Below are 15,700 nucleotides of genomic sequence, written 5' to 3' on the forward strand. Positions count from 1 at the left end.
TGTAGTCATGGTAGCCAGAGCCCCTGTTCCTGCCCATTCCTTTATGAAAGCCAATTGGAGAGTTGGCCCGAGCTGGATCACAGGAAACTCGTCTGAGTCCGCCATAACTGGAACCGGTGGGAACTGGAGTACCTGCATAACAACAGCTGAAAGTGTACTGTTATCCCAACATTGTAACATATAACAGGTTGCGGTGGAGCAATTTAGAAAAGTCATATTTGTGGTGTTTATGGTGGCCAGGGAGAATCCCCATAATATCTCCTGGGAGTATCCATCCAGGGGGTCACAGGCGGTAAACTGGAGGACCCCTTGCCCAGATAGGGGTGCAGAAGGATCCCCGGGGCCTCCGAGCTGGCGCGCTCTTAATCGCGGCGGGCTCGACTTGGGCCCCCTGCAAGATGCGGGTCGGGAGGTAGAGCCGTAGGTCTTATACGGGGCGGCCCTGGGATCCCGTACTCGCTTTCATTGACCCATTTACTCTGAGAAATCCTGCGTTGCAACTCATTTATGGCCTCAGAGTAGGGCCCTCTCGACTGCGTGTGTGTGACTTCCCCTCTTTCGGTGGTGTCTGCATCCGCCATTTTGTATACTTCTTCTTCCTCCCCCTCATTATCTGACGAGTCCTCTGTTTCTGGGTTGGGTGGGGTCGCCTTGCCTGTGGCACTGGACTCGCGAGATTGCTTGTGGGAGGATTCTGCCTGATGGTAATCAAGCACCATGGCGCCAGCCCTTATATGGTCACGACAAGAGGCGTCTGCAAGACAGCTTCTCACTACTGCCCAAAGGGGTCTGACTCCTGGCTCCAAGAGGCCATTTTCTGCTGCAAAGTCAAGATCTCTCCCTAATTTATCCCAGCTGGGGATGGTAACAGGCCCCGTGGGACCAAACCAAGGTGCTACCTTATCAACCTGATTGAGGAAGTTTTGAATTTGTTCTTGTTTCATTTGTAATCCCTTTTCTCTCAGTAAGTCGCTTAAGGCGACTGACAGTGGCTGAGTAGCCGTGTTACCCATGTTAACCGGAATTTCAAGAGTTTCTTTTTATTTATTTTTTTTTTTTCCTTTTCCCTTTTTTTTTTTTTTTAACAGGGACAGCTTAGTCCCCGCGCCCCTTTACGGCGCCCCCAAAACCTGCCTCTTTACGGCACCGGGAACTCTCTTTATGAGTTCCTCGACCCTTGCGACGCGTCCGCCCAAGGTTGCCCGATAGCCCCCGCCATCCGGCCCTGTTGCGTAGCACCCGCTACCAACATTGAGCAGTTTAACCTGTCAGCCCCCGCCCGCCGCATAGGCCCCACTATCGGCGCTTGACGGTTTTACCTGTTAACGTCTCTGTTCCGTCAGAGAGAGAGGTTCATTCCCCATACTGTCGGAGAGAGGGTCTCAGCACTCCCTGTACTGTCGGAGAGAGGGTCTCAGCGCTCGTCTCAGCGCTCCCCGTACGGGCCACCAGTTGACCGGCGCAGCTCCCCAATGAGACAGGAGATGCTCTTGTGGGCGACAGTTAACTGCTGGTTTATTTATGCGGGCTCTGGTTTATATATTTGGCCGTGACCAATCACAGGCTGCCACGAGGAAGCAGGGCGGGAATGGGATGCAGGCTCTGGCTACTATATCCAGCTGTGGCCAATCAGGAGTTGCCACAGAGGTACAGAGTGAGCACGAAGTGCGCACGGGTTGGCTAATTTAAAGAGGAACGTAGCGCATTGCGGAAGCTGGCGTGGTCCTTAGTCCCGGGTGGGGTATGGTATGTTGAGCGCCTGCGCCCAAAACAAACTCTTCCCACAAGCTGTTTCCAAAGGCTCTTGAACCACATGGTCAGGAATAGTCACAGCAATGACCCCACTCCACTGGTACCAAATTCTTTCTTGATTCCTTTTCTCTTATTGTTGAGACAAAGTACCTGACACCCAAAATGAAGGAAGGAAAGGTTTATTTAGCTTACAGTTCTTAGAGATTTCAGTCCATATTCAGCTGGCTCTAGGGTAGGGTAGGATGGCTGAGGGGCAGCTATTCATGGTGGCTGCAAGCAACAAAAGTGAAATGGCAAAAGGGAAAAGTGTGCCTCCTTCCCTCACTTATACTGTATGCTGGGTCACCACCCCTGGGCAGGCGCGGCACTCACACCACCAATTCCAGAACTAGACAACAAATCAATCACAAACACTACGCTCAGCTCCCTCATGAGTGCATGAGGCTTTGGGAGGTCACCTAGACACAAACTATAATAGCAATTTACCAATTTAACAACATCCTTTCTCAAAAAAATGCTGAGTGTATATCTTATTGTGAATGCCCTCGTTCAATATCCAGTATATGAAAATAAATAAATAAATAAATAAATAGTGTGATAGCAATGACACAAAAGACAGGAGAGAAAAAAGGAAATATATTAATTTTATGACACATATATAAAATGGCATAGTATCACTTAAAGGTAGACAATAAAAGTTAAAGATATATATTCCAAAATCTCAAATATCACTAAAAGAATAAAAAAGTATCATAGCTAACAAAAGAGATAAAATGGAACTGATATAGATTAGGGCACGGCAAGGCTGAATGGGGATGTAGCCATGACCTGTTAACTAAAAAGATTTTGGAACACGTGCACAGAACATTACCCAGAGCTCTGCAAATAGACTTCTCAAGAAAACACAATAAGGCTTTAAGCAGGATGTGTTAGACCTGACATCAGCCTGCGGCATGAGATCCATTTGTAGACATTCTTATAGGTTTCCTTGAGATTTGGACAGTATTAAAGGACACAGATGATAAAAAGAGTTTGCTACCTTGACTTTCCGCATGATAACCTGTCCTGGTTTTTCTACGGTTTACTTTTATCTTGCTTTTTCCTCTTTTACTTGGCACAAGCGTCCTCTGCAGCACCAGTTTTTCTCTCACTCTTCGCTTCTACTTTTTCAAATAAACTTTGCTGTTGCCTTTTGCTCATTTTGTTCATTTCTTTGTTCAAGATGAGAGGAACCTGGAACTTAACTCCAGAAGGAGAGGTGAGCAACCTAGAACCTGGTAAGGTTTAATTGGTAAGCCACTTTTAGAAGAAACTAAACATTTTGGTGAGCCACCCAGGAGATTCCAATAACAGAATCATAAAAACTTTAATTATAGCTATGGAAGGAATGGGGGAGAAAAACTCAACTTTCACAATCTTGTCTTTATTGACGAGTGTGGCATTACCTAGAAGGCAAACATGTCTATGATAAATTTTGTTTTCAATATCCATTTTTTATCTTGCTATAATTAATGGATACATATACAGAAATGTAATTTCAAGAAGTAGCTGGCTGCACTGTTCTAAATAATGAGGACTGCACTCTATATAATAATCACAGCACTTGGGAGGCTGAAAAAAGAGGATAACCTTGTTTGAGGCCAGCCTGTACTTCATAGTGAGTCCAAGACCAGTCTGAACTACATAGCAAGACCCTGTCTTAAACAAACAAAACAGGACAAGGCAGATAGTGCCATGTCTCCTCATAGCATTTGTCTCTTTGTTTTTCCAGTCTAATATATGTGCATTCACCAGTGGAGTTGTCCTGGCTAAAACACCTGGCACCAGCTTCTACATGGGCATCAATTGTCATCCCGTCGACTCCCCTAGACCCCAGTACAGCACCCCCTTCCAGCAGGAAGCAGTAAAAAAAGAAATCTCTGCCTCTTTTCTTAATAATAATCATAAGACAGGATATGAAAGAGTTTTGGCCCAGACAGGACACTGTAGCTGGTAAAGCCTCAGGCAGAGCCAAGGAGCTCCATCTCCCCCACCCCAGGAATTTATCTGTGGCCCTATCTTCCCCACCCCTAGGAATTTGTCCCTGGCGCCAAACTAGTGTCAGTGAGATACCTGTGCATCCCTAATGCCCCCTCAGGCTGCACCCCAAACCTAAGCTACATGTATGCCTCCACTCCACGTGTTCCACGGAGTGATCGCGAACCCCAGGGGGGGAGATGCTGTGCCCCAGGGGGTTGGGGTCTCTCCCCGCATTTTCAAAATAAAGGTAATTTATATTTCATACTTCTTATCTTTTCAGCTGCCGCTGGTCCCCCATAGTTCTATCAGTTTCATGTTGATGGTCTGACTACAAAAAAGCACAGAATTTTAAAGATAGATATGACTTCACCAAATACCAGTTCTACACACTCCCACCTACAGAATTAAGGCCCAGAAACTAGAAACAATTTTTCCAAATCAGATGCTGCATTCACAGAACAGAAGCTGGAGCCCAAGTCTCCTGGCTCTATTCAGTTCTATTCAATGTAAAACACCTAATTGGGCCTCTGGGGAACCAGCCAAGGAAAAGGAGTGGTGGAGGTTTTCTGGGAAGAGGTTCTAGAAGTGGGTGACTTCACTGGGTGGGAGTTCAGTACCAGGGAACATCAATTGTTTCTAGGCAGCCAATAATCTGTACCATCTTCACCCCACAGCAGGAGTGCAGTGGGTAAATCGCGCCCAAATGATGCAAAGCTGGATGAAATCTCTGCAACCCATAAGGCCAAGCAAAAAGTATAAACCAGCACAGGAGGAAAGTTTAATATTGGCAAGAATTTTAAAAGGCAGGCAGGACTTCCAAAGGTGGAGATACAGAGTTGAAGCCATGCACATGCAATAGTCATGGCAAAGGCAATTTGCATATCTCAGAATTAGGTCTGAATTCCAGTTCAGCTATTTGAGCAAACTCCCTTCACTTCTCTGTGTTCATTTGCTGAGCTGTAAAATTGAGATAAACCATCTCTCCTCAGACCTGTTGGGAGAATTAGAGGATTAAATGAGATAAAGTAGGAAATGAGCCCTAATATTAATGATGGCTCTTATTATATTGAGCCTCTCATAATGAGGCCTCTTATTATATTCCAGGCACTTGCCCAATTAATCTAACAACCCTGACCAGAAAATATTTTGGCATGATTTTTTTTTTTTTGAGATAGAGTCTTGCTATGTAGTTCAGGCTGGCTATGAACTCACTATGTACCCCTAAATGGCCTTCAACTTGTGCCAATCTTCCTGTCTCAGCCTCCTAAGCACTAGAATTATAGGTGTGCACCACTGAACCCTGCTGGTATGACTTTCTTACGGATTAGGAAGCTGGAGTTTTGAGAGATGAAGGACTTTACCTAAGCTGTTCAGTAAACACTGGTAAGGTATCGACCACATGCTGTGGCAGAGCCCATACAATAAAGTACGTATCAGCTGTACTTGCCCCTGGAAGATATGCACCTTTTTTCGAACTTTGTGACAACAGGTTATGATTCATCTCTTTGGGGGGTCATTTTAACCCAAGGTGGCAGTGGAAAAGACTGCCACTCAACTCAGGGAAGAAGTTCTGAACAATGAGAATTACTCACCAAACCGCTAATAGAATGTTTCTCAGACACAAGTAATGTATGAGCTGTTGAAAATGCTTATAGACCCACCCCAAAGTTAAATCATTTTTATTTTAATACCACTTCCATATTTATAAGTGTGTAATTCAATATAAGTTCCACTGGGAACCACAAATTCACAATGACTAATTTTGCATGCTTCCTTAAGTGATCATACAGATGGAACCAATGACAAATGTGCTAGACACCTTTTACTGGGACCCATCAGATCAACCTTGTAAAGACAGTTTATAACTGCTAAACTACAACATGACATTTGAGGCCTGTTACATTAGTTCTCTGGAGAAGGACCCTGACGCAGTCGCCCCTACACTTCTCAGCTCAAAGCAGCTAGATGAGAACAGTGCCTATTCTCCCCTTATCACAGTTAGAGATACTTCTTCAGAGGGAGAAATATTACGATAGCTAATTTATCTAGAAATATTGTAGGTAGGCAGACAAGGCTGGACCTTGGTAAGGTCAGTGTAGAAGACAACTGTGGCTGGTGGTGTAATTACAAAAACAAAAAGGAAGATAAGATTGATTACCTCCACATGTACAATTAGATCTTGCTATCTTTTCTTTAAATCTAAAAAAAAAAATAAAAACCTGGTGGCAGAAAGTAAATACCCTCAGAACATCATTGGCAAAAGGACAAATCTGACGATCATGTCTAGGGCCCAAGTCCTACAGAATGACATCCAAACAGAAAGCCATATGGCCCAGTGCATTTAATAACATGGGTCCAGTGCATACTTCTGTTAACAGACATAATGGAACACCATTATGGCTGCCTTCGCAGAAGGTGTGACCATGGAGAAAGAAATATCCCAGCCCCATAGTGGAGCCTGTTCCTGTCCAGTCCTCTAGTGAAAGCATTCTCAAGGATGACCCTGGAGAAGAGCCTGACACCACTAGTACTGAGACCCACATAGGATCTCAAAATACATTATGTGTCGACAACTAAAAAAGACCACGCAGGAGGCTCACATCCTGGTGACACGACAGGACCCCCCACAAACTCTTGAAAATGTATTTATTACTATGATGGCTAGCGTATCTTGTATGTTCTTTCAACTGCTGCAATTACACAAACAAAAACAGAAAGGAGGATATGTTGGTAACCACAAATTCACAGTGGCTAATTTTGTACACTTCCCTGAGGGATAAATGGAAGCTTGGGACTATCGGTATCACCCTTTTGAGATTTCTCATTAACTCTTTAGTGTTGGAACACTGTCTCCCACCCACTAAGACCAAGCTAAAACCACTACAATGTTTTTTAAAATGCTCCAGGACAAAATTCTTCTTAGCATGGGGTCATCTCTGTCCTTTTGAGTTAGCCTAGGATTAACTGTTGTCCACTGAGTCTTCCATCAACATTGAATCTTCTGCTATACCCTTCTATCATTGTATACACCCAATAAATAGTGGCTGACTTAGAATGTCTTTCTCTCTCTCTCTGTCCATCCTGAGGCACTGACCTCCCAGCTTCCCTTCATGTATTATTAAATTTGTCCCTGTTTCTTATTTCATCCTTCCCCTGTACCTCTCATACAGTCATTTGGGGGATGTTGGCCAGGTACCAGATAAAATTCCTTCTGTTTATGGCTCTTCTTAAACTCTAAAGCAAGACAAATGCAAAAAAATCAAATTGCTAACCCTACAAATGTAAATAAACATTTCAATTTAATTTGGTAGAAGTCATTGTTTTGCTGAGAGTGAATTGTTGTTTGCAACCTGCGTATGGTACATATTGCTCTGCACAAGTTCTTTTGAGGCTTGGTATGCCCCTAGCTCTGTGTACTACAGGCAGCTCCCACTGCATATCACCGAAATGAAGTAGACTGTTTAAAAGTTTCCATAAACAAGTGCCAAGCACATAAAAATATATTAACCTGGTGAAGGGTCTACAGACTTGGATTGGAGAAACTCGGGCCTAATTATTTCCAAAACCCTGGGCCATCATCACCTGAAAAGCTGTACAGCAGGACCTTGGTGTCCTGGAATGAAAGACTGTCACCCAGCAACATCTGTGCATCTGCTGTTTCCCCCTATATCTAATGTGGTCACCTACTGAATATATTCTTCATCTGGAAGCATTTTTCCAGCCTCTGCAAGACAAGCAGGTCATACCCACTTTGTGTCCTCCAACTCAGTCCCCAAGTCATAGATCTCAGTAGCATAATCATTCATTCAACCTCTTGCCTCTGTCCTCTGGACTGAGCTCCAAGAAAACAGGAATTGAATCTCATCATTTCTGGTCCTCACTTCCCTACTTCCCTACACAGGGCTAGGCTTGCGTAGTATTGTATCTGGGGTGAGCAGCTAGTCGGCATAAAAAAGTCAGCACCCATAAGGAATTCGAGGGGCACAGTTTTAAGAAAGGAAGATGCTTTGTTTATAAGTAGGACAAAGAAGACAGAGACAAGTTGCCCTGGAGAGAGGTGGGGGGGGGGGTCTGAATGGATAGGGTCTTTGTCCCTAGCTTGTCTTATCAGGTTTTAGGGACCCCCTCCTCCTAGGTAGGTACCTGGAACTTGTCACAATTTGATTGGCTGTCTGGGTTGTCTTAGATGAGTTCCAGGCCACAATTGAATGGGGGGAGTATCTTAGTTTTCCTGCTGCCTGCCTTCCTTATGCTCTGCCCTCTGGTCTTTGATGTGAGTTCTTATGCCATTTGTGCTATCTGGTGTCTTTCTGTCTCTGGTTTTTGTCTCTACCTTTGTCCTTTTAATTGCTTTCAGAGACATTCCTTTAGTAAAGTTTTAACTCCTTCTAGTCAGGATTAGCTTGAAAACCTACTGAGCCCTTATTCTATTTTTCTTTGCCCGCAGACCCCTTACTAAATAAACAAGAGAGTGAATGAATTGAATGAATGAATGAATGAGTGAGTGAATGAGTGAGCAACTTGACCCCTCAGATTTTCTTTCAGTTTTAGGATACTCAGTTCCATCAGCCTGCTCAGCATTTTCTTTCCTCTTCCTAGCTCTTATTTTTGTCCCTGCAAGGATTTAGAGAGAACATTTATCCCTAGAGATGGAAGCACCCTTGGTATTTTGGTACTTGTCCCTTATTTTACACATGAAACAGCTAAAAGGCAGAGGGAAAGTGACTTGCTCCAGGATACCCAGCTCAGACATAAGTGTGCTAGATCAGGGGCCTTGGGCCCTGATAACCACTTTAGAGTTTCTTCCAGGATATTGTCTAGGTATTATTTACTCTCTGACAGTTTTAGTCAGGGTGGTCACGAGGGAAAGCAATGTTCCGTGTGACCTCACCTCCTACATGGCAGTGTTTTGAGAACAAACTGGATTCTCACGGTTCTTCCAATGGTGGCAGGATGCCCATGTCGGGTAAGGTATTTTTCATACTGAAAAAGAAACAAAGATAGCGTCAGGACTCATTTGTAATTTCCCCAGAGCTGCTGGACTCTAAAACCTCTTTGTTTTCCTCCTCAGTTTATAATGCTACCCTCATCCTTGGTAAAGCAGAGCAAGAAGGTATAGCTTTTTTAAAAAAATCTGTACTCATTTATTTATGTACGTATTTATTTCCAGATGCATTTATTTTTGCAACAGGCCAATATGAACATCCTGCAGCTCCCACCCGTCTTCCTCTTTATTTTAGACATTTTACTTCTCTCCCATGGCCAAAAACACTAGTGTCATCCTTAACCCCGGACATCCTTCTTCCTTCCAGGCAGGGAGGCAGCCAGCATCCTCATGCCTGGCCTTCCCAGGGGGCCCTGGCTTTGACCTCACAACTGCTAGACGCTCATTCAACATTTAATCACTTCCTTTCTCAACACCCTGCCTGCTGTCCTTCACCCTGTCTCTTGGCCTTGGAACCCAGGTAGAGAGAATCGAGAAGGAAAAAAAGGGGAGGGGGGGTGCAGAACTATGATCAAATATTATTATAGAAACAAATAATAAAAATATAATGCATAATTATTATATTTATGTATTAAAACAAATTTATTACAATTATGCTTTATTTTATCGTTTGAGCCAGTTCCCCTTGCAGTTTTCATCATTCCTTAAAGCAATAGCTGACTTTATAATCAGGTATTAGCTTCACACAGGCTACAACTAGATCTTCATACAAATAAATGTACGAATTGTCTAATATTGCAAAATATTTATGAGTTCCCATACAGACACTGATAGAATTTTAGCACAGCTGAAAAGATAAGAAGTATGAAATATAAATGACTTTTATTTTTAAGAACGTGGGGAGAGACTCCCTGACCCTCTGGGGCTCGCATTCTCTCCGTCGGACACGTGGAGTGGGGGCATACATGTAGCTTAGGTTTGGGGTGGTGCCTAAGGGGCATTAGGATGCACAGGTAGCCCATTGGTGTTCATTTTGCGCCACAGGTAAATTCCTAGGGGCAGGGAAGATAGAGTCCCTTGGTTTCGCCTCCCAGCTACAGTGTCTGGTCTAGGGCAAGATTCTTTCGGACACCAGGCAATTCCTGATTTCTTTCCAGACCATAAATTAAAACACAAAAAGAAGCAAGAAAACAGATTCTGCTGTTCTGGGAAATGGTAACTCATTATGCACTCACACTGTCTGAAAGAAAAGATCTCAGAGCACCAGTTAGTTGATATGTTTTGTCTCTTACCCAAAAGCTCTTGCCACTCATGAACTTCCCCACACTCCAGATCAGTAACCACCAAATGTCAGTCAACACATGGAAATATCTATGTCCATGCTTGAGAGAGTAGTGGTTGAATAGGTGTATACATCTGTCTAAGCTGTTCACATTAGGCACTTACATGTTTTCACTTTATTGTATGTATACCAAGTGTGTTTCACGTACTTGGGGCAAGTTACAGAATGTCTTCCTGGAACCTGAATGGGGTAGGCAGGAGGAATGCTAAGTGGATACAACACACAGTGCCAGTGCTGAGTACCAGCTCCTGAGTGTCAGAATAATTCGTGGGGGAGGGGGGTGCACAGGCCTCTAAGGCACAGGACCTGAGGAAGGATGCTCTCTTGTGTAGGACCATGAATGGTATTGCTTCCTTGATTCTTCCCTTTTTCTGATTTCCCATAACCAACACACAAGCTGATCCTGTGGATCTGACTTTCAATATACAGTTTGAATTTCTCTTCTCCATCTCCACCACCACCACCACCACCACCACCACCCCCAGCCAAGGAAGCCCTCTTCCTCACTTACACTACAACACCTTCTTGATTGGCCTTTCTTCTTCTACTCTTTCCTTCTTCCAGCCAGTTTGCTACAAAGCAATCAGCATGGTCTTAAAATGTAAATAGCATAGCATTGCTCTCTGGCTTAAAATCACTCAGTGGCAATCCCTTTGCTCTGCCCATAAAGACCAGTTACCTTAAAGTGACCTTCAGGGCTTTTCATGACCTAGCCTCTGTGCAACTCTGCCCTCACCTCACCCGGCCTCATCAGTCTTCTCCTTTCTTCAATCCACCACTCTTGGCCTTCACAGAAGCTCTTCTCTCTGCCTGGAATGTTCTCTTGGCTGACAATGGCTTGTCAGTCAGCCACCTCAGAAGAGGTCTGTCTCCCATTAGTTCCCCATTCTATTCTCCATCACAATACCTTATTTAATGATGTACTTGATTGCCAATAGGTTTATGGGCTCCCACCCTAGCACAGGAAGGGACTATTATGATCATTGTACTTCAGCACCTACTTCAGCATCCTGAAGTGAAAACATTTAATATTGTTGGACAAATGGATGTGAAGGAAATAGGGGGAACAAGTTGGAGGGAGGTGGCTGCCATCCATGCTGGGTTTAAAATCTCATGGACCAACTTTCCATGTTGAAAGTAATGAGAAAAAACAGGATTTGGGAGGACTCTTACACAGACTGCAGTGTGAGAACCTTGCTCTAGCGCCTCCTGAAAAGAAGGGTTGGAAGTATAGATCAGGAGTAGACCATGAAGTAAGCATACACAAGGTCCTGGGTTTGATCTTAGCATTGAAAGGGTTTTAGCCCAGAGAGGACACTGTAGCTGGTAAAGCCAAGGAGCTCCCATCTCCCCCACCCTTAGGAATTTACCTATGGTGCCAAACAAAGACCAATGGGCTACCTGTGCATCCTTAATGCCCCCTTAGGTTCCACCCCAAAACAAGGCTACTTATGTGCCTCACTCCAAGTGTTCCATGGAGAGATCACTGACCCCAGGGTGGAGATGCCACACCCCGGGGGGTTGGGGGTGTCTCTCCCCACATTCTCAAAATAAAGGTCATTTATATTTTGTATGTCTTATCTTTTCAGCTACTGCTGGTCCTCCACAGTTCTATCAAGCATCACCACCAAAAAAAAAAAAAAAAAAAAAAAAGAAGAGAAAGAATCATCCAGTCAATTCTGGATTAATTCATGGCAGGAGGAGTGCTAGAGTTCAAGGACAGCCTTAACTACACAGTGAGTCCTAGGCCAGCCTAAATTATATAGCATGACCATCTCAAAAAAAAAAAAATTGTTCATAGTCATTTTTTAGAGCAGTTTGAGATTTACAGAAAAATTAAATAGAAAATACAAGAAGCTCATATTTCCCTTTTTGATTTTGTCCTTGCTTAATCCTCAGTTTCCTTTACAATTGTGGTTTATTTATTTATTTATTTTGTACCAGGAATTGAACTGATGACCTTGCATTTGCCAGACAGGCATTTATGCCACTGAGCTAAATCCCTGGCTGGATTGAACTTCTTTTATGGGTTTTTTTTTTCTTTTACCCTTAACTTTTTTTTTTTTTAAATACTAAGCATCTTATTCTGCTGACACATCTGCTATAATTAATGAACAAACATCAGTATGATTTATCAACAAAAATTTATAGTTTATTTTAGGGCCTGTCCTTGTGTCACATAGTTCTATGGGTTTTGCCCACTGTGTCATGTATATTTATATCACCACTATAAATTTACTGTCCTAAGAATCTTATGTTCTACTTGTGATCCCTTTTCCCCAAGCACTCCCAACTTCTGGCAACCACTGAGTTTTAATAGTAACAAATTAAACAGAACATGCTGGGTGAGGTGGAGACTATTATAAAGTTTGTTCTTTTGTGGTGTTCAACATATTTACAGTGGTGTGCAATCTCTAGAACTTTTCCACCTCCCAAAACAAAAACTATTACTCACTAAACAACTTTCTTTTCTACCCCTTCCCTCCAGCTAGGCCCTGTTAATCTTTATTAAAATATATATATATATACACACATATATTTAATAGAAGTTACTTAAAGAATGAGACAGGGCTAGAAAGAAACTAAGAAAGTGATCTTTGGGTGCCCTACCTTTCAAACAGAGCCATCCTGCTTTGTATAACAGGGGTTTGTGTAAGACTTCAAACCTAATCCTATAACAGAAAGGAGAGTAGACTGGAGGTCAGCAGTCCTGAGTTCCCATTCTCTTTCTTCTCCTGAATGCCTTTTGGACAAGTGCCTTCCCTGTTCTGGGCAGGGATGAGCAAGACTTTGGACAGTTTCTGAGGGTAGGCCAGTCCTGACAGTGTATCGTCAGGGAGCCCTTGCACAGTTGTGACTTGTATCTCCTTAGAAACTGAGGATAAGGCCAATGATACTGGAGATCAGGAAACCAAGGTCCCAGGTTTATCTTATCCCAGACCCAGAGTAGTTGTGTGAGGGGCAGGGCCAGGGCCCAAACAGAGGGGAAGTGGCTCAATCTAGGGACACACATGTGTAGCCAGCAAGAACACCAGGATTCAAATCATGGACAGAAGCATGGATCCCTAGGGAAGGACTGCAGGCAGCAGCTACAAGAACAGGTTATTTTGTCTCTGACTAGGTGAATTAAGATCAGGCAGGATACAAAAATGAATCTGTCCTACAGAGAATAAGAACTATTTTTCAACTAATTCTGCCCAACTTTGCTGGGCAGAATTAGTGGCTCCCTCTGCTATATACTGTACTGCATGCTGTACTATAATTGTCTGTAGACATGTTTGTACCCCAAAATTGGCAGCTTTAAAATCACATTTCTGTGTTTATCCCTGGAATCTACTGTGGGTTAAGGGAAAATGGGGTAAGAGAGTAAATGCTCATTGGATGGATGAAGCAACACATTATCCCTGTATATTAGGGGGAAGGCTGAAGCTAACAGGCACATAGGCATTTAGGGGAACTCTATGCCATTCCGATATGCAACTTCCTAAATTACTGCAGTCTTTCATTTATTCAGAAAACATTTATCACATGGCTACTATGGGCTGAACCATGGGATGTGCGTTACGTGATATTTAAAAATCAGAAATGAGGGTCTTGATTAAGTTAAAGAACTCTGGAGCCTGATCAGTCACATTCAAATCTTTTCCCTGCCACTTTCTAGTAGTCCATGGTTAAGCAATCTACTCAACCTGGGCCTTGGTGTTCTCATCTGTGAAATGACAGTAAGAGCATTTAATTTGTGGATGTTAGATATTAAATGTTCTAATGATTTTAAAGCTTTTAAAATGTCCAGTACATTGTAAGGGCTACCTATTAACTATTAATCTGTTCCCAGATTACAGGAATGCAATGGGAACATGGTAGTGGTGATGGAAGGGGGTGGGGTAGTAGGTAATGAACTCAACTCAAAATAATCAAGGCAGAGTAGTGTCAGCAGAGGTACAGTTTGTTGAGGGAAGCGTGAAGGGAGGCCAGTGAGTAACCAATCTCTTGAGCTAAGCCTTGTAGTTTTGAGTTTAGATTTGATTCATCATGCTATAGACTGAATGCTTATTAGCATGATGTAGGCAAGTATCAGTCTTAAAGTCCTGAAAACTTGGAATTGCTAGGCACCTGTAGGCCACCTTGACCCCATGTTTCCTTCTTATTGAGACTCTTGGTAAAAAGCCTCAGTTCAGGACATACAGAAAATTATTTAACAAAATGTTTGCTCATTCTGCAAATAATTACTAAGAATTTATTAGGTGCCAGGACTTATACTAGATGAGAACCCAGAAATAAAATATTATCTACCCTAAAGAAGCTCCTATTTGCAAACATGAATCCAGACCTTAGACTCACCACATAAAACTCCTGCTTCTTGTCAAGAACAAATCTTAGGCTGGAACACTGAAAGTTTTGGGTTTTGTTTTGTATCAGGAGTTGAATTCAAAATGTTGCATTTGCAAGGCAGGTGCTTGAGCCATTGAGCTATATATAACCCCCGCAATGAAATCATCTTTTATAGGAACAAAGTCGTTTGAGTTATTTTCCCCACCTCAGACATATTTATATCCTTAGTTGCCCTGGGTCAGGACTTCATAAAATCCAACCGGTTTCCCTCAGAGCCCAGGACTATCTAAATGCTACATTTGTTTTGTTTTGTTTTATAATCACAGCACTGCCAATTAATGACTCATAATGAGTTCTGTGATCTCTGAAATCTACATTTTTACATTTGTCCATTCTAGTTTTTTACTCCTCCTGATTTCTTGGCCTTGAGCATCACTCTGACTTTATTCCATTTTTCCTCTCCTCACTTCCTGTCCTACCCACGTCTGGGTCTATTTCCCAACTGCAAGAGAATTAGCTATTATTTCTGTTTTAGCATCTACGCTCCTTCAGCCCCACAAATTACACACTGGTTCTAGCTACATCCTCTGTGCAGGGGCTGTCTTCCTCCAGGGTCGTCGGAGAGGAGCGATTACACCAGCCCTGCTTCCTTATCTCAACTAAAGGCCTCATCATTCACAGCTAGTGGCCACATCATTCAAATTAAACTTGTATCCATTAGGCACAGCACCTGAAGTAACAAGTTTTTGAAGCACCTAGCAAAATATTCAAGAATCATACCCCTTCCTTCAAAAAAAAAAAGAAAAACCACATTTACTTACATGATACCCTAAGTGCCACACAGTACATGGTGTGGTCTGTCTCTCCTTTGAGGATCTAGCTAGTCATTCCCCCAGTTTCTGGGAGTGGGTTGCTGACTTGCACCTGAAATAGTTTCACTCCCTCTGGCACCTACCTTCCACTGGAAAGGAATCCATAACTTTGCCAAAAGTTACTGTGCCTTCCAGGCATTTGTTGTCTGTAAACATTAATCTAGTCACACAAGGATATCAACTTCTGCCCCCAACGTGTTCTCACACGAGTTGGAGTACTATTCATGCTGCTGTAAGAATGTGAGCTTCTGGGGCATATTTTTAACCCACCTACTGGGCAATTGTATTATATACTGTACTATTTTTCCTAAGTCCAGCAATGGGCCTATAGAACATAGCACAAACTAAACTCTGGCTGTTGAATAACTGGGTGATTCTAACTTTGCCCTGGGTCTTGGTGGTACTGTGAATCAAACTCAGGGCCTTACAACCCTTGCA

General features: G+C 43.0%; 1 long non-coding RNA gene across 1 annotated transcript; it reads right to left on the reverse strand.

The window, feature by feature from the left end:
* Positions 1-1,490: 1,490 nt before the first annotated feature.
* LOC134477694 (uncharacterized) lies at positions 1,491-15,655 on the reverse strand. The gene is made up of 4 exons (XR_010049840.1): positions 15,346-15,655; positions 8,663-8,754; positions 2,792-4,762; positions 1,491-1,902 (listed from the first exon to the last, which is right to left on the reverse strand). It is a non-coding gene; the product is annotated as an uncharacterized LOC134477694 (long non-coding RNA).
* Positions 15,656-15,700: the final 45 nt, after the last annotated feature.

This window comes from Cavia porcellus, unplaced genomic scaffold, assembly GCF_034190915.1.
Source record: "Cavia porcellus strain 051 isolate PalLab524CR breed Dunkin Hartley unplaced genomic scaffold, mCavPor4.1 scaffold_9, whole genome shotgun sequence".
Taxonomy (NCBI): Eukaryota; Metazoa; Chordata; class Mammalia; order Rodentia; family Caviidae; genus Cavia; species Cavia porcellus.